The sequence below is a fragment of the Rhinolophus sinicus genome, chromosome 6 (genome assembly GCF_057876585.1).
Source record: "Rhinolophus sinicus isolate RSI-liver-muscle chromosome 6, RSI-T2T, whole genome shotgun sequence".
In the NCBI taxonomy this organism is placed as follows: domain Eukaryota; kingdom Metazoa; phylum Chordata; class Mammalia; order Chiroptera; family Rhinolophidae; genus Rhinolophus; species Rhinolophus sinicus.
In genome coordinates this window covers 7,097,522-7,122,758 of record NC_142506.1, presented here as the reverse complement: position 1 = coordinate 7,122,758, position 25,237 = coordinate 7,097,522, and positions in this window count along the sequence as shown.

Below are 25,237 nucleotides of genomic sequence, written 5' to 3'. Positions count from 1 at the left end.
TACGTTATTCAAGTGAAAGAAAAAGCTCTTCAGTGCTGTTGTGTTTCATCCTTTGCCTCAAGCTCCCTGGTACACACACGCCCATTTCTAGGGCAGTTCCTTCTTCAGGGCACTGCGTTGGCAGAAACGATAACTTCATATAATGCCCCTGAGCTTGTAAACCCTACTCTGTAATGAGCCACTCGGATGCCGTTTTCTATCCCTCAGCCAACCACACCATAGATGTCTATTCTGAAGGGTTCTAATGGGCCTTTTCTTAATTTTACACAATGAATAAGCTTTGGCCTTGTAGCTGGTCTCACAGTAAAAAATTCCAAATTATTCCATCATTGTCTAAAAGAGTTAAAGTTACTCTCCAACTGGTTAAAATGACTTCCTGGGTTTTCTAAGAATAGCTAGTGAATTATGTCTTGAAACTGATGATAATCTGCTAAGCTTAATGATCACTCAATACTTAAAACAACTAAAACAAAAAAAAAAAAAAAAGACATCCATATGATGCCAAGTTAATGCATCTCTAAACTATTCTGGCCAATGACCCAGAGATCCCTGCCAACGGAATTCTATTGATTTAGACTTCGTTTGCTGTTTCTTACTCCATGTAGTTCAGCCATAAAATCCAGGAGTTATACTACCACAAGGTTGATTTTTATCCAGTGCCCAAGAAAGGAGAATTAAGTGAATATTTATGGAGTTTCTAATATGCACCTTATTCTTCATTTCAGACACATTACCTCATCCAATTCCCTCACATCTCTTTTAAGGCGAGGAAACCAAGCCTTTGAGAGGTTAGGTTAGGTGAGCCGCCTACGTCACATAAAGTAGCCAAAAAGTCAAAAAGTTGAAACCAGGACTTCAAACCCATGTTCCTTCCAAGTAATAAAATACCAACCCCAATGAATTTTTTCCAGTTTAAAATGTGAAATGGACAGTTAAGCAATGAGTTTGAATTCCCATCATGTCTCCACTGTTACCTTTGTGCTTTCTGAAATTAAATGTGAATGAATTTACTAATACACAGCTTTTTACAGAAGAAATCTGCATACTGAAGAAATGTAAAGAGTCAAATCACATTCTATTATAAGTATGGGATTAAAAAAATCCATAATTAAGAAGTGGCATCTTTTTAGACAATTTAGGAAAAATACTTCTTTTGTAGGCAAAACCAGAAATAATGCTCTTATTTTAATGAATCAGTTTATGGAGCTTAAACTATACCAGAGAAACATGCACAATATTTTATGTTCTTTTCAGGGAAAGAGAATTTAATCATTGTATTTAGGCCAGTAACGATTGTGACAATCTGTAGCATTGTTCTATTTCAATAATAATTATGGTTCCCCTAAACATATATGCTGTTCTTCACTGGACAAAGTGCTTTCATGAATGTAATTCTATTTGGTTTATTTGATCCTCACAATAGTCCTAGCAGGAATTAACATCCCAATTTCAGCAGTAGCGAAATTGAGGCTCCTAGAGGTCAGATGCCATGTTTGGGCCACACAGCAGGTCAGTGGTGATTTTGGGATGGTCGCCAGGATTTGACTCCTGGGCTCTCCCCACTATCACATCCTACTGCCAGAAAATTTGCTCTCCAGCTTTTTGGATTCCTTAAAGAGCATTTGAACTCTGTTAGATTGTTTTAGTGTCCTAGAATGCTTGGTAAATAGCACCCCTATTCCCTGCCCAGGCTCTAGACAAATTGAAGGGAAAAAATAATACCTCGGCTGATAAAGCACCCACGTCTCTTCTTCATGACTATAAAGGCAGAGCTGGAGTATGTGGCTTGAAGTGACAGCCTAATGGGCCTGCTGCCTAAACTCTTGTATTAGCTAATTTACCCATGGGGTTAAACGCATGCTCTGCTAATCTTATTTTTTTTTTTTTTAAGGATTCTGTGATCACCTTTTTCAACCTGTTCAACCCTATTCCTGGACCTTCTCAATTATATATCTGCTCGAAGGTGACCCCATAATTTATCACCCAAACCTGTTACATATTTAAGAATAAAATGGAGACTCATTGAAGGTATTAAGTATAAAGTATACTTATTGCTGAGACAATAAGTATAAATGGGGACTGTGTGGAAAAAAGGACATATGTCTACCCGTATTTATTTGCTGCAGTCTGAACGATTTGTTCAGTGGGCTATACAAGCATCATACCTCAGTCCCCTCTTAGGCTATGCTTCCTCCTTTCCTCTCTAGAGGTCAAGTTTTCACTCCATATTTTTGGATATTCAAACTATGACCATTTGGCCCCAAAATAGCAGTTTCTCTGATCACTCTTTCTCAAGGAGATTCTTCCATGCAGCATTATCCAATCCAGGACAGGTTAGTCACCTTAGCCCTCAGTTTTGTTATCATCTCTAAGCTCCTGTGTATAGTATGATGTTGGAGAAACAATGAAAATCATTTTGGGTAAGAAACCTGGCGTCTTTTATTCTTTGAAAAACAATGATCTGAATATGGTCTCTGTTATCATCAGAATATGTGATTAGCTGGGGCCCCTTCTTTTTCCTCCAGTTAACTGCTGGCATGCTGGATATCATAGAATCTACAATTCCACAGTATCTCCTTGAATGGATAAGACTTCCAGGCTTGTCCCATACTCTCAAGCCGTGGCACACCATATGATGAAATTGTTGAAAAACAATCAGAAGAGAAAACCTAAAGCAGCTAGACAGATGTGTTATGCCCAGGAGAATAATATTAAGAAATTCATTGACTCATCAGAAATGACACAAACCAGAAAATGATGCAAGTGACTGATATTTTTAAAGCATTCAAATAAAATTAAAGTTAGAATCCTAGAATTCTATATTCTGATAAAACACCCTTGAAAACTAAAGGCTGAATTAAGATATTTATAGACAAAGGCTTAAAGAATATTTCAACAACAGACTTTCACTGCAAGAAATATTAAAGGACATTCTTCAAGAAAAATGAATTTGGAGGTAAAATCAAATCTACCAATGGAATTAAGAGCATTGGAGGCAGTAAATATGTGGGTAAAAATAGATGGAGAGGGGACGGGTTGTTATTTGTCTGGCCAAAATATTTATATTCTGCATTCATTTTTAATGATGATAACATCAGATTTGGTTATTTTTCAGTGAAGAAGTTGTATCTGAATTTCAAAACCAACTGCTTACCATCTATGTTCTCTGCTAATTCATTCTTTAATAATTAGATCTTTTTAATACATTTTGCTGAATACAGAGCAGAAGAAGACAAGAGACTTGAAGGTATATTCTATTATTGAATAATGAGCCCTTTGCTGTTAATAAATTTAGATTAATAATAAATTAGTAGTAAATAATATTAATAATTTCCCCTGCAATTTGGATTGGTAAGCGTCATAACCCCATGACAGATATAAGAAACGAGGCTCAGAGAGGTTCAGCAATGTGTCTGAGGTATATACTTTGCTTCTCATTTAGTTCTTGGATTTCAGATCCATATAACCCTAAAACTCATGATTGATTTATATAGAGACATTGTATTTTAAGATCTTCTCAAAGTTCATGCCAGAAAGGGCACTCAAAGAGCAAATAGCATCCCCTAAATGAGTGAGTGATTATACTCCTCTGGTTCTCAGTTTTTCCATCTGTAGTGTGGGGCAAAGGGGGCTGAGATCAAATGGAACCTATTTTTCCCTCCCATCTTTAACTTTCATATAAGCCTAGAGGACTTCCCAGTGCTACCAGTATTCACTCGGTTGTCGATAACTTGGACATTATCCTGGGCTTCTGCTGAAGCATCTACTCTCAATCAATCAATCAATCAATCAATCAATCAATCAATCAATCAATCACTAAGCCCCATTGATTCTATTCTTCACTCATTTCTCAGATTCACCCATTGCTTTCTATTGCCACTGCTATTTTCATAGTTCAGGGCACCAGCATCTCTTATCTGGGCCACTGCAATAGCTTTCTAACCAGTCCTCCTATATTCAATCCATGCAGCACATATGTTGAATTATTTTTTTGTCTTTTTTTAAAAAAATGTGAAATATTTCAAACATGTAGAAAACTCAGAAAATAATAGGAAACTATATGTAACTACATTCTACATTCGGAAGTAACAAATGTGAATTTTGCCATTTGCTTCAGCTAGCTTTTCAAAAAATAAAACATAATTTTTATTGAAATCTTGATCTGTATATCTCACAGTTCTGATTTCTTCTCCCATCACAGAGGCACACGCCACCCTAAAGATGGTGTGCATCCCTCTGAGCTATTATTTCCAAATTGGAACCATGAAGAGGAGATGCACATGTTTTGTGTCCTAAAGCCTGTGCAATATGGTGGGGATGGCTACCTAAAGAAAAAAATTACAAAATTATGAATTCAAAATTAGGCACCAACATTTATATTTATTTAGACTTTGAAAAATAATTGAAAAAAATTAAACTGACAGATGTTAAATAAGTGACAAAATCCAGAAAACTAACATAGTATCTTTTTTTTTTTCAAGGAAACATTATTTTCTCTATTTTTATTTGAAGAATACAGTATTTTAGTCAGTAGTAAAGGTTAACTTGGCATTCTGGTTCAGGTTAGGAATTTAACTATTCGTTCTGTGTCTCTATAGGGTAATATGTCCTGATTTTTAACCTTCCCGGGGGAAGTCTCTAGGCAGTCAAGAGAGAAGGATTTAACATAATATCTTCTTAATGAAAGGCTCAGTTCACCTCTATATCTTTTCCCTACAGTTTTGGTGGCATATTCTTTGATTGACACTTCAAATTGGAATGCTTTTGTAAATACCATTTTCTATAGAGAGTACAGAAAGGTAATTCAATTTTTCCTCCCTCATAGTCAACTAGAACTTGTTTTTTTATTATTGATAGTTTAGAATATGAGGTATAGCAATTAAGTTCTCGAAGTTGTCGCAATGATGTTGCTAACCTTTTTTGGATATCAGAGGGATTATTCATGATGAATTTGTACCATCTGGACAAACAGTTCACCAAGTTTACTATTTGGAAGTGCTGAAAAGGCTGCGTGAAAAAGTTAGACGACCTGAACTTTTTGCCAACAATTCATGGCTCTTGCATCACGACAAAGCACCAGCTCACACGGCACTGTCTGTGAGGGAGTTTTTAGCCAGTAAACAAATAACTGTATTGGAACACCCTCCTACTCACCTGATCTGGCCCCCAATGATGTCTTTCTTTACCCGAAGGTAAAGGAAATATTAAAAGGAAGACATTTTGATGACATTCAGGACATCAAGGGTAATGCGATGACAGCTCTGATGGCCGTTCTAGAAAAAGAGTTCCAGAATTGCTCTGAAGGATGGACTAGACGCTGGCATTGGTGCATAGCTTCCCAAGGGGAGTGCTTCAAAGGTGAATAGGGATATTCAGCAATGAGGTATGTCGCACTTTTTCTAGGATGAGTTCGCAAACGTAATTATCCAACCTCGTAAATTATTTAAGCTTTACTTCAGTATAGTAATGTCTTGTAAACTTGGGGGATTATTGTCCAGCTTGGGGAAAACTTGATTAAGTTTCCTTCATATATGAGCTGTAATATTTCAGGGTGAATTAAGTTTTCTTGTGCAGTGACTAATACTAATCACCCTTTGAGTTCAGGATACTGACAAATCACTATCCATGCTTTCTGGTGCCAGGTGCTTTCGGAGACATTCATATGCACAGATGACCTCTGGGCTTCAATGTATTTGAAAATATTTATATTTCCTCTGGTGGCATATGAGTTCCTAACTATGTATATTTAAAAAAAATGTTTTCTTCCAGATATAAATTTTTGCCAAATTGAAGAGTAAAATTGCATCTAATTTTATTACAAATTGTGTTTTCTGTGAATCCAAGAAAGGTTGAGAACATTTTTAAATATTTATCACTTTTCAAGTTTCCTCTATGGTAAACTGAACTTTACATACTTTGTCCATATTTCTATTGTTATTTAACATTTAAAAAAACTACTTGGAGGGAGGGTATTTTTCAAAATATTCTATGAATGCTAATACTTTTAGTGTATGTGGATTGTAAATACAATTTTCCACTCTAATGATTGTCTTTCAAATTTGCTGAAAGTGAATTTTTGACAGAGAACATTTTAATTTTACTGTGGTTATATATATTAGTCTTTTTATTTCTGGTTTTCACTTTTAACATTTTACTTAAGTTTTCATTTTTTTATCCCAAATTAGTAAAGGTTATTCTATTTTATTTTAACTATCTAAAATAGATCATTCTAATTTAATCTAAATTTTAAAACATTTTAATGGCAACCTTTAATTTATCTAATTTTTTTTCTGTGTGGTATGAGGTAGGAATCTATTGATATTTGTTTTTACATAAAAGTACTCAGTTTCCCCACAATGTTATTTATTGCATTGCTCATCTTTCCTCTCTGAGCAGAAATGCCAACTCTGCCACATGCCAAGTTTCCTTGTGTGAATGGGCTGTTTCTGGGTTCTTTATTCTGCTCTGTGTATCAATTTGCTTATTCCTATAACATATTGAGAACTTTTCATTTCCACTTTTTAAAAATGCATTGATATCTGATTAAATAGTTCTCTACCTTCTTCGTTTTCTCCTTTTTCATCTACAAAATTGCTTGGCTATTCTTGGCTTTTCATGTTTCTATATACAGTTTAGAATCAGCTACTTTAGTTACACACACACACACACACACACACACACACACATCCACACATCCATCTATTGTGATTTTTAAAAATTTCATTATGTTTATTGATTACCTTGGAATAAAATGACATCTTTATGGTAGTTTATTCTTCCTATCTATAAACACAGTATATATTCCTATTAATATAAGTCCTTGGACCAATGCAGCATCAGAAGCATTTAGAGATAGTTGAATTAAATTAGTCTAGGAGGGGAGTCATTAGTCTATAAATGGAAACACTCTGGAGGCAGAATGACTTTTTAAGTGCTGTCTGGGCACCGACTCAGCTTTCTTTGCCTTGGTATTAGAATGTGGCTTCGAGAGAGTTCAATGTTTGTAAACAATGAACACAAGTGCAGAGATTGTTAGTATAGTTATAATTCTGACACTCACTTATGATGTAAGACTGAGTGTGAAAATGAAAAGGGGAACCTACTTTCCCTTCTTTCTTAGGTCTAACAGGACATTCTCCACATGGAGAGAGCCCCTGTACTGTGGGTCCTGTATATAACCAAGAGCCAAGAGAAAAGAAAGGTGAATTTATATAAATCCATGAAGCCACCTCAATTCCATTAAGTTCTGAATCCCAGCTAAATAGAATTAGAACTTATATCAGGGACAATGTCATCCACTTCCACCATTGCAGCGAAGGTCTAAGTTTTACTGAAGTAAGTCTTTTTTTCTTAATCTTCCTCAGGACTTGGTGATTTCACCTCACTGCATCTCAAAACTCCCGTGTGTGTGTGTGTGTGTGTGTGTGTGTGTGAAGTTCTAAAGCATTATGCCGTGGAATGCCTTTGAATATCATCGCTTTCCCATTCTTTAATTTATTCATCCTGGAACACCTTTTAGATGTATTTGGATCTTCTTAATTTGTTCTTCGTAATGTCTATTTGTATTTTTTTTTATAGTTTTGCTTTCCTCACATCTCTAAGCTATGTTCTGCATGATGCACTGAGGTTGCTACTTGATGAATTGTGAAGAGTCTGAGATTTACACTACTTACAATCAAGGTCGCCTGTCAGAGTTTTATGTACACACTGGCAGGAAAACAGAAGACCTCTGGATCAGAGACAGACAGTTTGTTACTCACAGCAAAAGCAACCGCCAGAGTTACATTGTAGCTTTGGGTTGACATGTCCCCACTCCCACAGGGTGACATGGTGAGGGCCAGGTAATACAGCAGTGATGGATTATAGAAGAAAAAGCTTGAGTTGAAGAAACTGATCTTATACAGAGGCTTCTGACAAATCTGCCTATTCTCTCTTCCAAAGAGAGACATGATTTCTATCACCCTTGCAGGAAAGCAAATCTCTCTGAGGAAAGAAAGGAATATCTCTAGGTTTATTACCCCGGAATATCTCCAGGGAAAGACATCTCAAAATCTCTCCAGAAGGAGTCCCTATTTTGATCTTTACCTTTACTTACCCACATGCAAATAAATGTTCTCTGGAGGGAGTTTCTGTTTCTATCTTTCCAGGGCTGCTGGCTTATATAAGCATCCCTGAAAAGATAGTCTTGGAATACCTGGATGTGGAGAAATGTGATAAATACACAGATAAGTATCTCCTAATACAGATTATCTTTACTACATTTATTCTCTCCAGAGATGTTCTTATCTATTGTTAAACTCATGTACTAAATATTTAATTTGTCTATGTAATTCTTATTTTAAAATTTCATGTGTTTCTTTTCAAATCTGTTTTATAGCTTCTATTTTTGAATAGAAATTATTTTTTAAGACCCTCTTTAATTATTATAATTTTTAAAATCTCTTTCAAATTGTTCCTGCTTTGCTAATTTTCCTTTCGGTTGGGTTGAGTTTCCTTATTCTTACGCTTAGTGTTTTTATTTCCTCTTGTGTGTTTTTCTGTTTTTGTTTGTTTTAGTGAGAGAATAATGTGCTCTGCATTATAAAGGTACCTCAGTGATCTCATGTTTGCAACTGACAGATGTCTACCTTTCTCCAGCTCTAGATCAGTTATTTCACCAAATGTTTCACCTTTGGATTCATACACTAAAAGAGTGAAGGAAATTTGTGCCATCCATTTGTAGCAATGGTTCCAGCTAAATAGTCTACTTTTTACTAATATTTTTAGTGCCCAGTACATAGCTACTAAAATGTATTGGGTATTTATTATGTGCCAAGTAATATGCTAAGCACTTTACAAATATTATCTTCTTTTGTCCTTGCTATAACCTTGACATATATATAATTCTTAATCCTATTTTATGGATGGCAGAGTGAGGCTTGCAAAGATTAAATTAATTTCCCATAATCACAAAGCTATTAGGTGGCAGAACTAAGATTCAAACCCAAGCAGTGTGGCCTCAGAGCCCCTGCTCTTAACCTTTATATTAAGTGTCCCTTGATGAGAACAAAAAGAATATGTGCTAAGTGAATGAATGAACTATTTAGTACAAATTCATAAATAGAAGGTGGCAGTATCCTTTTTCCCCACAACCTCCCAAATCCTTCTCCCAAGGTCAGTGTCAGGATGTCCACAATCCCATCAACTCAATCATAACAATGTGATGATACAAAACCTGAAGAATGGTCAGAATTAACTGCTGTCCTCCCAAAAAGCACGAAGGTGTTTTACAGTCTTCCTACCGGCATGTAAAATGCTATTACAAGATTGTGCTGAGAAGTTATGCAGAAGCCAGCGTGCTCACAGTCCTGACAACTGCCATCCCATCGACCTCTGCAGCCTTTATTTGTCTGGGTGATGTGCGGCACTTTGGAAGAGATCTGGGCTTTCAAACAATGACAGGCCATGAGCGAGGATAAACATGAAATAGATCCTAGTTTGAGAGCCATTATGGAGTTGGTTTAAGATGTGATAGAATGACTATCCATAAAAGGCAGCCAAGTGTCCCAGCTCTGCAAATGCTACGCAGAAGCATCCTGCCTGTGAAATTAAATTCAGTCCTTTGTGGATTTATGGTGACTGGCTTATAAATGAGGAATCAGTCAAGCTGTAGGATTCTAATTCTCCCATTTACAGTGCAGGAGGTAGGAGTGGGTGATAAGGGATTGGTCCTTTCCCCAAGTCACAGGGGAGCAGATAAATGACCATTCTCGCCCTAGACATTGCCAGGGTAGATAATAGCATTTCTGATAGTCTATTTATACCTAGGAATAAATAACCCTCTTTATATGCATTTTACTAGATTTTTTTTTTAATTACAAAAGTAATACATGCTTGCGGTAACATGTCAACTCACTCAAACCTATTTACCTGAGATAATGACGTGAATCAGTTTTATTTGTGTCCTTTGGATTCTGTTTCTTTCATTTCTGTTTTTCAGACCCTATAAAACATGAGTGGTTGGAGGGTAGGCCAATATCTTATTTATCTTGGTATTCCCATCTAGTATAAAACTCGGCTGTAATAGGGACCAGTGCACATTTACTGGATAAATGAACTCAGAATCTGAATACAAGCTGATTCTACAACATGTGAGTATATTCCTACTTTTGGAAGGATTAAATGATATATAAATTCTGTAAGATAAGACCTATGTCATAATTATTTACTAAGACGATTCTTTCAGCCTCTTTCTGTCCCTTCCTCCTCTTTCATTCTTTGTCTCCCTCCGAACACATTTCAACATGGAATTAACAGATTAGATATTTATAGATGATGCAAACTACATTTTCTCAGAAAATAGGGATTGGTGTGGGTAACCACATTAGCCTTTTGCCCGAGTCCTTTCTGCCCTTGTATATGATGGATTCTTGACTTGACACTGAATGATCCAAACAGAAGCGCCAGGTGAGTTAGGAGGACATTCCTCTGAGATGTGCATTTATCTGACGAAAGGGTGATAACAAAGAAACACTCCTGCAGATACAGGCTGCGTGGCCCTAAGGGGAACAGCTGTTTCTACAGATATAAGCAGGTTGAACTGTGGCACACACCATAACGCTTTTTAACAATGTCTGCAAGCTAAGGGGAGCAGTCCTTTGTAGGGGAGCCCACCAAAATGGATTAAATAGGGGGAAATGTCAGGATGAAGCCTTGGGGAGGAGTATGAGACAAGAAATTTACAACGTATGCCTAATGTCTCATGCTTTTATGTACAGCTGACATTTGTTCGACCCTTCAAAGCTTATAGAACACGTTCACACATCATTCATTTATTTATTCACTCAACACGTTTTATCTAATAGCTACTGGGTTTCGGGAAGAAGAAAAAAAGAATATGGACCCCAAGGGTAACCCATCCTTGTAATACAACCCCCGGGGAAAGTCCTGCCTTTGATGAGCAACTCTACCTGTCTGGAAAAAGGGTAAGTAAAGAGAATGCGCTCAGGGACAGCCTGGAGTGAAGACCACTGTGGTCCAGGCCACCAGCTGTGTGGTAAACAAGATTCATCATCGAATCTCTTGGGCAAGATGACGGGAACTCAGGACCCGAAGAGCCAAGTGTCCTGCCAAGGATCAGGACTCAAACACACTCTTTTGATTTGAAATCCTGGTCTCTTTACCTTAAAATAATCATCAGGAATTATTTACTCTTTATTGAATAGTCATTCGGCCTAAATCCTTTAAAAATAACAATGGGTGTTCGATTCATAACAAACTGTTCTAAGCACTTTACACGCGTAACATATTTAATTCTCCCCAATACTATAGGAGGCAGATACCGTTAATGTCTGCCTCCTATAGTATTGGGGAAACTAAAGCACAGGGCAGCTCATTGCAGATTTAGGAATGGCAAAGCTACGATTTGAAGCCAGTTTTCCTCCAGCATCTGGAGTCTTCATCAGTATGTTTACCCCCAGCAGAACCTCACTGAATGAACTTATTCTAAAAGATAAATTTCAAATAGAAGGAAATTAAATCCAGAGGGAAGGACTCTGGTTCAACAAGAATGATATAGAAAGAAATGGGCAGAAGGGGTCAGCTGAAAGAAACAACTTCTGTGTAAAACAATAACAGAACCATTGAGGATTAATGTTGTGGCAGAAAATGGGGAGAAATTAAAATATAGGCAGTAATAACATAGGAGAGGAGGGAAATGCTAAGAGTTTAAGTGTTGTGGGTCCTTATAATTTTCAAGAGACAGGTAGAAAAATTTATTTATATTAGAATCTCTTTAGTATGAATGTTAATATTTTAAGTACAACCTAAGAGAAAAGATAAAGTCTATAACTTTCAACAAATAGAAGGAAAATATATATTTTTTAAGTTTATAGGGGTGAAGGAAAATAAATTTTAAAAGAAATCTGGTCACTCAAAAGAAGGCAGGAAGGGGAAAGAAACTTAGAAAAAGCAGGATATAGAGAAAGCACAAAAGAAGATGGTAAAATAAATAAAAATATAACTGCAATTACCAATATAGATTGTAAGAATAAAAGAGACTTTCTAGTAAAAGGAAAATAAAAGGATTACTTAACTGCATACTATCTATAAGAATACAAGTGTTCAGAAATGTTGAAACTTAAAAGTAGAGAAATATATATTAAGCAAACCCTAAGCAATAAAAACAAGTGATGGAGCAATATTAAAATCAAGCAAATAAATTTTAAGGATATAACATTTCTTAAAATCAATGGAATTCAAAGTTGAAATTGACAAATCCACTGATACTGAGAGTTTGAATAAACACATTTCTCTCCGTAATTGATAGAGGAGCAAATCCAAAACTAATAAGCACATAAATGATACGAACAATGCATCAATAAGCTCAAACTAATGGACAAATATAGAACTCTATGCCCCATAATTAGAGAACATACATTCCTCTGAAGCACAGATGAAATGTTCATAATGGTGGGCCAGATATCAGGCCACAAAACAAGTGGCCACAAATTAGTATCATAAAAAAGGAGTCCTTTGACTTGCTGTAAGCTTCAAGAGGCAGCATTAGGGTGGAAAGTAATTTTTCACAGCCATTAACTCTTCCAAAGGGCAACAACATCTACTCTGGAAGGAATTTTAATACTGTGAGCCCTGGAGTGAAGCCAGGTTGAGAACTGGAATGGATACATCAAGAATAAAAGATATCACTTATATGTGCAGTAAAAAAAATAAATAAATAAAGGGGGAAAAGTGCATAATTCAGAGAAACAGAGAGTGGAGTGATGGTTGCCAGGGGTTGGAGGTGGGGGAAATGGGGAGATATTGGTCAAAGGGTACAAACTTCTAGCTATAGTATTAACAAGTTCTGTGGATCTAGTGTACAGCATGGTGATAATAGCAATCTTAAATGTTCTCACCACAAAGAAAGAAATGGGACTTATGGAATGGAAGGTAGGTGTTAACTAATGCTATTGCGGTAATGATCATTTTACAATGTAGAAACATATCAAACGAAAATGTGGTACACCTTACACTTACACAGTGCTATGTATCAATTATATCTCAATAAAGCTGGGGGGGGGAGACAAGGGTATGATCTCAGTCCTCTTGCCGCTCAGATTCACTTAGCAGAAGGCATACTTGGCTCTTACCCAGAAGGCATCACAAAGCAGCTGTTGGTACGGGGCTTTGGAGACAGGTTCATCAAGGTAAAATAAGGAGCCAAGGGCTGAGTTCTGTTCCCCACCGACACCATGTTATAGAACTGGGACGTCCCAGTCTTGCCTCAAGATTTGAGCCACTCTCACCAATCCAATGAAAGTGGGAAACACTGCTCTGTTCCTCAGCTCTGCAAAAAGGAAGCACTTTATTTGTAAGAGTATTTGTAGAGAATTCCTTGCCCTTGGCTGGTTTCAAAACAAACTGAAATATTTCAGTCTCTATTTGAATTGAGATGGTTATTACCTTCCTTTCTAAGCAACACATTTTAAAAGAAAAATCAGTAGAGGTGGATTTGGGTCATGTATATTGCTTTTTATTCATTCAATGTTTTTCCAACCTATGGAGCGTTGTTCTATCATCATCAAATCACCATAAAACATCAGAAGAATAGTTCGGTAGTAAACATAGTAGCCTGTAAAATAGTCCATCCTAAGAAATTTCCACTATTTGAATCACATCACTAAGTCGATTTTCATGACTCTCACAGTCTATGACACCATGCCCAAATTTCATAATATGGCTTCTAAAAGACAAAGTTGGTGGGTTTTAAGTAAACTGGAGAAAGGTTAGGTGAATCACATCACAAAATGGAAGAGACGGCCAAAGTGAAAGAGAAAGCGCATTTTAGGGATGACCCAGAATTACGCAAAGACCCAGGTTTTATAAATCTAGGACCCCTTTAAAATAAATTCTTCATTTCAAAGAGCTCTAATGTTAGCCCTCAAATCTCATGATCACTGTAGCATAATTACAAACCTTCAAAGGAGACTAGTTTATCCACCTCACCCTCCGTGAGTGCCAAGGCCAAACAATCAAATTTTCTTATTATCTCTTTTATCTGGGTGTTTATTTTTCAGCTTTTTTCTGAAGGTGTCATATTTTGGGGGTCTGATTTTATGTCAAGGAGAGGGGATCCAATCTATGTCTTCCATTGAATGGGTCTAAGTGTTATTTCCTGTCCCCCGTGCATTTCTTTAAAACCAAAGCTTTGGGCCACAGTCAGCAGGTGGCCCAGGGTAGCACCTGACCTAGCTGCTTACTCACCTCTCTGAATGCACGCATGTTTTGGCGTATGACTCTTCCTTACTCTTTGTCGTGTTACACGTCCAGGTTAAAGGATTCCAAAACATTGTTTTATATGTCATCTTAGGTTGGATTCTCATAAAAAATAGAGCTGGAGACAGGGCTTGGGTGTTAGGTCATTTGCTTTAGGTAGTGACAACAGAGGGACTCGAAAGAGTACAAACAAAGGCAAAAAAGCCAGTTCCACCCACTGTGCGTTAATGGAAGCTGGTTACTGCTCTGGGCGCCTGGGGATCATGTGTTCTTTTGGCTGTATCTCAAAACACTTAATCCCTATTAAATATCTAATAAACATCTAGTAAGTCAAATGAGGGCTATCACTATCATATTAATTATACACTGAATATATGAAAAATGTCGTGTGTTCACTTGAGTAATGTAGTGGAAAAGGTACAGAGTACATGTAGGGTGACAGGCCTGATTTGTCATTCATTTTCTCCTTCCTTTTCCTCCATGTCACGCCGGGCAACTCAAGTAAGCCTTCCTTAGCTCCTTATAGATTGGTAAAATGGCTCTGGGGAGGAACCATATGTGTACAAGGAAATGTGCGTGTCAATCCAGCCTGCTTGCTCCTTGCTCTCTGAACAAACTCCTCGTTCTGTGAACAAACCAATGATAGCCACACACAGAGAGAACTGAAAGGTACAGAGCTTCTCAGTATGCACTTGCGGAACTAAGCTTTGAGGGCAGGAGCAGTCATCTTACTATTTGCAGCCCCTAGACTGGAAACACAGAAGGGGCAGATGCCTTATCTGTTTCAGTCATCATTCTATGCCCTGCCCTATGCCTAGTACCTGTACAAAAGAAGCTCACAGACACTGTTTGAATGAAGGTAAAGACTGAATGAATAGATGTGGGTGGGTTTGTTGAATGGATAATTGAATGATGACTGAATGTGTAAAATGTGCTTCTTCCCAAAAGAAAGAGAAAATGCCTCTATACGAAAGAGAAAATGTTCACTAAACCCAATTATTTTTCTTAGTGGCAATTCCATAGCATGTATGAGCCCCAAATTACACTTGAAATGTGCATTTTATATCCTGTGCTTCATGCCACAGATAATGGCCTCACCAATTCAGAAGCACTCGAAAAGGAAACAATTGGGCTTTAGCAATTTAGTTCCCAAATAGTGGCTTGGAATGGAAATGAAACAAGACTGGAGGGCCCTTGACATGAGAACAGGCACCAGTTGTTTATCTGAGTATCTTCTGGTACAGTTTTCCCCATTCATTCCACTTGAATAAGGTCAGGAGGCTTTTTAAATATGTTGTCAAAATGTAATTCCTCTCAAATACTCCCCTTCGGCTTCTCTAGAATAGTAACTTTCCTACTCATGATATGTGACTTAATATTCTCCAGTTGTCTCAGTATGAAGTTTTAAAAGTGTGTGTATGGTAGATGGAGCCATGTTTAAAGAGTGCAGGGGGACAAGCAGTGGTTCATGAGTCATGTAACCAGGGTTTAACCCCTGGATCTGCCCCTAACTCACCGGATGACATGGACCTGTAGTGGGGTTCAGTCCCACAGGTGTTTAACGAGCAGTGAGGAGGGGTGAGGCTTTGGGAATACAGAGACAAAGTGATCTGAGTCCCACCCTCCAAGTGCTGTTAGACCAATGGGGAAAGAGACTCGCAAACAGCACACTTTCTGAAAGACCTGTTAAATGCTAGAGACTAAAAGTGAAGCATTTGAAGGAAATCATTACATTTTGACGAAATGATAAAATACATCTTATGCAAGTGTGATGATTGTGAACTAGGAAACTAAGGTGGTCCTGAATGAGAGAATGTTCAGAGACTCTCACGAGGTTTCATTGGAACAAAAAGAGAAGCATTTCTATCAACCTGAGTGTTTTCTGGAAATTCCACTTGAGCTGAGAGTTGAGACCTGCGTAGAGTTTGGACAGGTAGGGGGACAGTAAAGGAAAGAGGGCGGAGTTTGTGAGTGGACGGTTTTGTGTTGCAGTGTCACGGCAGCCTATACAATAAGAACATGCATTTATCTTCATCATGTAAGTCTTAAGGGTGTGGACTCGACTCCGATCATTCAGATTTAATCTTGACTTTCCACTTATGAGATGTGGAACTTTGGGCAGGTCGGTTAAGAATGACAACTAATGATAATATCTAGCTCAGTGTCTTTGTCAAGAATGAACAAAGTCACACAGTAAAATGCCTAAAACAATGCTTTATGCATTTAAGTGCTTAATAAATGATTACTATCATCATTATCCTTATCCACTCAATGGAAGTCTTCTCAGTGTGAGATCAAGGAAGATTCTGAAATGCAGCTAGGGGAAGCGTAAGGAAGACTTAGATAGATCTAAATATTTTTCTTGCTGTTAAGGAATCGTAACACCCCTTGTTAGTTGGGAAACTGTGCATTGCTAATGAGGAGACATACGTCTCCCCAAAAATGATCAGATCAATGCCTGAAGACAACTACCATGACACTACAAAATGAACAACCCTGATATTTATTGTGTCATGACATTTGTTAGGGTGATAGAAAGATGACCAAACTGGAAAAACATTGAGAAGGATCTTGCAATGAGGACCTAATCTTAAGTCAACTCTTGCCCACCTTTGCTTCTTTGACATGGGGTGGAATCACACATAGCATAGCATATGTCCATGATGCTGGTGGATGTCCTTCAGATAACCATATCCCACGGGTCTATGTGGGAGATGGTGTCTGCGTTACCTCTGCCCTTGAACCGGAAGGGGCAGCCCATGGCCCAGCAGCACCAGCACGACATGGACCTTGTTAGAAACGCAGAACCTCAGACACCGTCTCCAACAGTCTGAATAAGACCCTGAAGTTCTACGAGCGCATTGGGTGATTGGCTTGCACAACAGGTTAAGAAGCACTGCTCTACGTCAGGTTTGGATTCCAGATTTGGCCAGCGAATGAGGAAATAACCCACACTTGGTAAGCAATTTGGGTGAAGCAATTTTAGGTTACATGCACAAAAAAGGCACTGAAATGCTCATCCAACACCTTTAAAATGATAAGGCTTGTAGGGAACCTAGAAAGAACAACCTTTGACTGAGGTCATGTTCTTAAGTGTAGCAAAGTCTGGGCTCAGATCAAGGTCTTTTGAATTTAGGTTCACTATTCTTTTCCATGTGACATTTGAGAAACACAAGTTCTGGGCCTGGTTTCACTTCTTATAAGTTGGGTGACCTAAACCAATGTTGTTGCTTCATGTCTGATTTTCCATTTCTCTATTTGCACAATGACTGCGCCTGGGTGGCCTCTGATGACCTCCCAATGCTGTAGACTTTCTCTGTATTTGGTCACACTTTGATCTTCCCACATATGAGAACGTGGCCATGGTGTACTCACAAGTGAAGTTTGCCCCATACCAGCACGAACAACATATCTGCTTAATTATTTCAGTCATTGTTTTTCCATCCATGAGGAAATATTTCATTTTAGAGACTGACTTCCCATTAATTCATGGCTTTGCTTGGCTGTCAAATTAATTGCAGCTATTTTCATTGCTGATCAGAAGGGCACACATGCTTTGGATACAGTCTGATGCTGATAAAAGTTATTATCTGTTTGGAAATCTGCCTGCCTTTCCCATGCCACCTGCTGTTGAATTATAATAGCATTGAATCAGACCCCTAATAAGAATTGCAATGACAACCTACAGTTTAGAGTGCTTTATACTTTCCAAAGCACTTTCAGGGGAATTATATGCCTGCATGCTCTCATCGATCCTCCATGGCAGGTAAGGAGAGGGGAAACACGGTGGATGGTTTGCATGAAAGTCCAATTAGCTTCTCTGATTGAACAACTGATGTCCATTTTTACCCTGCAGAGAACAAAGGCTTAGAAGCAAATACGGCTGTGATGTACTGTAGGTCTTTGATACTTTTGTCAAGACATTATCTCATTTATTCCTCACCACTGTACTAGGAGGTGCTTACCTTGTTCCTTGTTTTCCAGGGGAAGAAAACAAAAGCACCCCTAGGTGAGATAACTTAACGCAAGGTCACCTGCTGGAACCAAGAGGATTCAGGTTGGGGACCCCACACTACGGACTCCCAGCCAGTGTCCTTCCTCATTTCTCTGGAAATACAAAGACAAAGTGTCATTACCTGACAGTTGAGGCGAAGACCAGTGCCTCACAGCCCTTCTGGGACCTGGCTGGTGGAATTATAGGCATTTGGGGAGAAATGCTCTCAGGAGCACTTTTATTGCCATGACTTGTTTGTCAAAATGACATTGTCTGCATGACATCATTCAACCCATTTTAAAGATTGGGACGTAGGAGAATACTGATTTCACCTTAGTCTGCTTTGCTGTTAAATGGAAGAACCAGAAATTTAACCCGAAAGTCTCTGCTTTTAGCAAGTCACCACTCTCCTCTCCCTGAGTCTTATTGACTCTTAACAAAGATGTATGTTACTCAAAAAACAACTTAAATAAAAATATATATATATGCTGTGAATCTTGAACACTAAGATAGACTTCCTTTGTTTTAATTTTTTCTGAGAAGGAAAAAAAAATACTAGTAGAAAAGATTGAAGCCAACTTCCCTGTTTTCATCCCAACTTTCACAAGATTAATAATAATGATAATGATGATAAAAATAATAATTAATAATAATAAACTCTATAATGTAACTACTCTCGTTGTACAAATAATGAAAGGTTTCGGGCCATTAGGGTCACACAAATGGTAAATGGTAGAGTTGGGATCTGAGCTGGGGTCCCTCTGCTCCCCAAACTCATGCTAAGACACACTATCTTGCCTTGAAAAGGGAAGGTAGTTGTGGGAAACACCTTTGCAAACTCTATGATATGCAAACTCTATATGTCGTCCTGTGTTGTACCCCACCTCTGAAGATTGCATTTTAATTGATGATGGAATTGGATATTCACCATATCTTCCTCGGTGATACATTGTGGTTATGAGGCAGAATTGTAACTCCCAGAACAATGTCATAGCACAGCCTGTTGCTGGGGAGAGCAATTCATACACAAAATTAGGATCTCACTAACTGGTTTCCAGGGCTCTTTCTGACTTTTGTAACCTTTGATTTTCTGACCAAGATGCAATTGTGAATTCTTACTCCTGAAAAAGTCCGCAGACGTCATCTCAGTTACACCTCTTACTGGGTATCTCAGTGGGTATCCTCCAGGAGAGCAATGACTGAGGGGTCCAGATTCCTTCCTTCATGTAGCTCGGACCACTTGGCATCCTTTACTGACAGATGCAACGAATGAGCAAAGGGAGAATAAGATTTTTGTCTACATTACTCTAACCATAATTTAGCCCCAAATCCCAGCAGTATTGTGATGGAGATAGAAAATGCAGTCTTCCTCTGATGTTTATGCCAAGAAACTGGACTGGTGCATTCAGCTGCCACCAGTGGCTTACTCCACAATATGGACTAAAGGGCCTTACTGTCATTTACAAGGTTATCATTCTATATGGTGACTATATACTGGATACATAGAAGGGTGCAGTGAGATATCATGGGCAGAGCATATTAAACACACACACACACACACACACACACACACACACACACACACACACCCCTAATGAATCAAGGGAAACGTAGTGGATTTCTAGGATGAAAGTGAACTAAGAGGAGGCAGAGCTGTGTTTGGCCTTAATGGATGGATAAGATGGTAAAATGGGCTAAGAATGCCAAGCTTTGGACCACTGCAAGACAGGGGCCAAGGCTAAGACGAGAAATTGCAGAGAAGAAGGTTTATGTGGGGAGCACAGGGGGTTTGGAGTAGAGAGGTGGTCACATGCTGGGTTGTGGAGACCCTTGAAAGCAGGTTTAGCCGTTCAGTTATTCCCAGAGATAATTAGGCCATTATGTTTGCTTTATTTATGGGACAAGTCTCAGAGTTTTGTTCCTTTATACTGAAAATGAAACTATACAGTTTTCATTATTTGGTTCCAAATAGTGCCACTTATTTATATTTGTTATTTATCATAGAGACATTTAAAATGCAGGAGAACACATATAATACTTCATCTCTCTGACATGGTGAAGAAATAAGACGTTCCACATAACGTAGCATTACAGGAAACAGAAGTTTACCATTTTTTATTTTCACAAAATTCCTTCTAATACTATCTAAACTACACCTATCTAAGATTAATGTTGAAATAGATATTTTCTGCTCTCTCAAAACCAAGAGTAATTTTCTCTGTTCAACATGATGTAGCCTCTATATGAATTTCTCTCAAGGGATGTTTATGGAAACTCTACCATGTAGAAGGAACTGTCCCTACCCTCAGGGGTTGCTTTGGGAAATCATCTAGAAGAAGAGAGAGGCACGCATTCAAACAAATGTTCTCTTTGAAGCCTCCTCGTCATAACTTTTGGGATGGTATATTCTTGTCAATCTTCCCTCCACATATTGTTAGTTCTATGAGGACCAGCGCCATGTCTGTTTCAATTATTGACCATCACCATATTCCCAGAACTTCGCAGAGCACCAGGCACACAGCTGGTCCTCAGTAACTCTTCCGATGAATAAATTAATTAGGTAATACTGTGTTAATCCTTCACCTGACGCATGATGCAAACCATCTGTTTCCTAGGACTCACATTCCTGCCTAGTGTAGTCTGGTAGTTAGAACACAGAGTTGGAGCTACAATGCCTGGGATGGAGTGAATCCTGCCTTTTTCCATTCTTAGCTCTTGGGGAAGTTATTTATCTCTGTGTACCTGTTTCCTTACCTGTGAAGTAATAACAGTACTTGCTTCATACCGTTGTTGTGTGTATTACATGAGTTACTGTTTGTAAAGTGTTTACGACCTAGGAAGTACCATATAAAAATTAAAATATTGCCAAGGAAGATCTGATTGGATTAGGTGATCAGTCTTGTCAATTTGGGGCCAGCCAGTTGATGGAGTTACTTTTCCTCCCTGGTTTAAACACCTGTGGGTCTAAAGGGGAGGGACACATGATACCGAACATTGTAACTCATGTAAAAAGACTTCCGGAAAAATGGTCTTTAAGGAGGAACCACACAACGGAGCTGTAAATGGCACAGTGGCCCTACCTAGCAGGTATTATCCTAAGAAAACTGAAACTGAGAGAAGCTAAATCTCTCTCTCTCTCTCACACACACACACACACACACACACACACACACATATGCGCGCACATCCATGCACATTTGCACACGTCTGTGTCAAGGGCAGGATTTGAACTCAGGTCTCCTGTCTCTATAAATCATGCTCTTTGCAGAACACCCAGCCTAACACATTTATCAAACTGTTACGTTCATTATTAATGCAACGCTCATGTTATGGATAATTAAACAGCAGTTGCACAGGTTAAACAACAGGAGATTTGTGAAGGTGAGGCCTCTTCTATCACACCAACTTTTGTTCTTTATTTTCAGGAAGAATATGACCACCACAAACAACCTGTTTCTTCTGTCCCCCAAAGTTTTATGGCCCCAAATTGCCCAGACTACATCAAGGCCATAACTGTATTTCACAGCTAAGTGGATCTTCCTCTCAAAATTTATTGAAGTTTATGGCAAGAGTTTGAAGGTGATAAAAGTCTATCGATAAAACACCCCAGAACTTGCAGCTTGAGCGAAAATTGCTGAAATTAACATTGTTGCGGCTATAATTCATCATGCAGATTTTCCATATTTTTTTGTGGCCACCACATAGAGTTATTACGGTGTTGTTGTTGTTATGCTGAGGAGTAATGATGGATGCATCTTGTTAATGAGTTCTGTGTTCGTCTGGCATTGAACCTGATGAGAGATAATCTGGAAGCATCATATTTTCCACTGATGTGACATTCAAATTCTTATTATAGATCACTGTTTCCATTTATCTAATGGTCCTGTTTGAACTAATTCATTCATTAATTCGACAAACTTTTGTTGGACATAAAATATATGCCAGATATTATGTTAGGCATTAGGAACATAAACGTAAATAAGAAACATTCCCTTCATTAAAAGAGTACAAGAGTCTATGGGAAGAAACACTAGTGTCAAAGTTTTATGTATTTAAAAAAATAATTGGCTCCTTTGTGCCAAACACTACACTCTCTACTATGCAGCATATATGCTGAACATATAAACTTTAATTCCACGGACATTTTATGTGTTATACTTAAAGTTTGCGATTTTATTTTTTTCTCTAGAGGTAGGAAGAGAGATTCATCACGAAGAGACTGAAATATTTTGAATTTATACAGATGGGAATCTGATTCTAACACTGAATCCGCTAAAATGTAAACTCTATAACTATTGACATTTGGGGGTCTATTTGTTCACAGTTGCTTAAAATACATTGCCTGAGTCGTAGTAGACGTGCAGGAAGTATTTGTTAAATGTAGGAACACGCCGTGGATATTGGTGTAGTTGTTTAACCTTACTCAGCAGAGAAAGAGTCTGTAGTCTTGCTCTCTCCACCTACTGGGCTATTAGATGAAGCCAGAGAAAATGAGAGACAGCCTCACAGGCTGGTGCGTTTAGATATTCGCCTGTGCCATCAGCGTTATCCCTCAGCGTGTGCTTCTCTGGTTCAGTCGTCTCATCTGTTGTCTATGACACCACACCTTCTGCACTCCTGTGGTTGCACACGCTTTCCTCATGTCTCATCTGTACCTGGTGGAAAGCCAGTCTTTCCCCCATCTAAGGAGGAGCCGTCCACCTATATGCCCATAGCCTCCGACTCCATTTTCCAGGGATGCACTGCAATATCCCACATTCCCTTTATAAACTGGCTTCTTCCAATAATATGTAAACATCGTAGAGTCCTCTCCCTTTGTTAAACGAACAAGAAAAAAAGGAGGGGAGTGGGAATACAATCGCCAGCAACTTTATTCCTTTAGCCAATTCTTTACCTATCCCCTTCCCTGTACGATCAAACTTGAATCTTGACCTCATGCTTCTGAACCCACTCCAATCTGGTCTCCCCCTTCAGTCTCCCCTAAAATGCCTTTAGCTGGGTCACCCCGGTCTCTGATGGTTAGAGATTATAACCGCATTTCAGTCCTCAGTTTGCCTGACTTCTCTGCAGGTTGGCGCCTCTCTTCTGACATGGAAATTTTCGTTCCTTAGTTCTAATTTTGTCCCTTTGTTCTACGTCACCAGTCGGTTCTATACAGTGGGTTTTGCTGGCTATGACTCCAGGGTCTTTCCTTGTACAGAGAGTGTCCTTGGGCTCGTGTTCCAGGCCCTTGCACTGTCTCATGCTACCTGTTTCCTATGCAATCTCATCCACATCCACGGCTTTATTTTATCACTTATTTCTGTATCCCAACACTCTCTTGTGAGTTTCAGTCTATCTAGCAAACATTTCAGAAGCTACCTCTACCTGAAAGATCCTCAGTCCCCTAAAATAAACATGTGAAGTTTGTTACTGTTACTATGACCTAGTGCCCCAGGGATCCCTTTGGTGTTCAGATTATTTTAGAATAATTTGGAGACTGGCCAGCCGCATCCTAAGAGACATTTCTTGACACATGGCATCCAGCTTGTAAAGAGAGTTAAACAATATTCTGGCCCAAGCACAATTTACAAAAAGGTGCTTACAGCCCAGATTTCCATAATCTCCACTTAATTTCATTTCTCTCCCCAAACAACTCAATAGCCCTGTGGAGGAGCCAAGTCAATAAATAGTGACCTAAAATTTCATTTCTGGCTACATAGTATACCCCCATGATCACTAAATTTAGCTAATATCCATTTATAAAATGGATATAATTTCCAGTAGCTCAAATTAAAAAATATATTACAGAATAACATCCATGCTCCACTTGGACAACTCTTCCCTTGGAGTACATTTCTAGGAGAGTGAGATGTGTCACAGGGCATACACACGTCTCAAAGCCTTTGGGGGTGATGCCAGGTGTCCTGAAACAAGGCAGTAGTTCACGTTCATTTCAACAGTGCACGAGAGGGCCCATTCCCCCACAGTCACGCTAGCACTGGATATGATCATTTTATCTTTTGAAACAGTGCATAGTCTGCCACCACCTTGTTCTGGGGACTCATTGTCAACGCTCCTCACACTGTCAGATCTTAGTAAGTCATCATTGAACGGTTAAGTGTACTATGATTATTGCAAAGTACAGCAGAATTATACTCGGCTTGTTCTAAATCCAATTTCCCTTAATAAAACCCCCAGATTATTACAAAGGTGGGTTTTGGAAGCACTGTGAAACTGGTTTCGCATGCAAGAACTGAGCTCTCTACAACTATTCATGTTGTCCCTTTCTTCTATGCTTTCCAATGTTGACTTTTTCAACCCAAAGCTCTGCATTCAAGTGAAACTGATTAACTCCAAAAGCCAGAATTAGAGAAATCTTACATCCTAAGTAGTTAAAACGAGTATGTGCAGTGCAATTCAAATAACTTGAAAAATTAGCTGGGTTGAAACACCCAAAAGGGAGTTTCAGATGGAAAACAATTAGCTTTGCTCCTCCAGCAGGCAAGAGAATATTGTGGCTTCAATTTTTCTTTTGATTCTATTTAATTCCCTTTCATGGGCAATTATCCTATTAAACTGGCTCTTTTGTTTTGGCATAAGTAATTAAACTCTCAAAGCTCAAGATTGCCTCCTTCAATAGCAAAATTTAGCCCTGTACATTTTTTCCCAGGATTTTGCCGGCTGCAGAGCTCTTGTAAAAGTGCCTGTGCTCCAGGCTTTTCCCCCAAGACCAGGCTCCCAGAGACCCTGGGAAGCAGACTCTGAAGCTTTACGCTAGGACAACAGGGAACTGCACACATGCCACTATTGCCAAGTGTGCGTTTTTGCCAGCAGCTCCGATAAGAAACTGATGTCCTCATTCTGCAATTCAAATTCAGTGCCACCAACGTTTATTGAGCACTTAATATACAACCAGGACTGAGGACTCGGAGAATCATTTCTTATCCTCAAAACAAAACAAAACAAACAAAAAAACCCACACAGATGGGGAAACACACATAATAG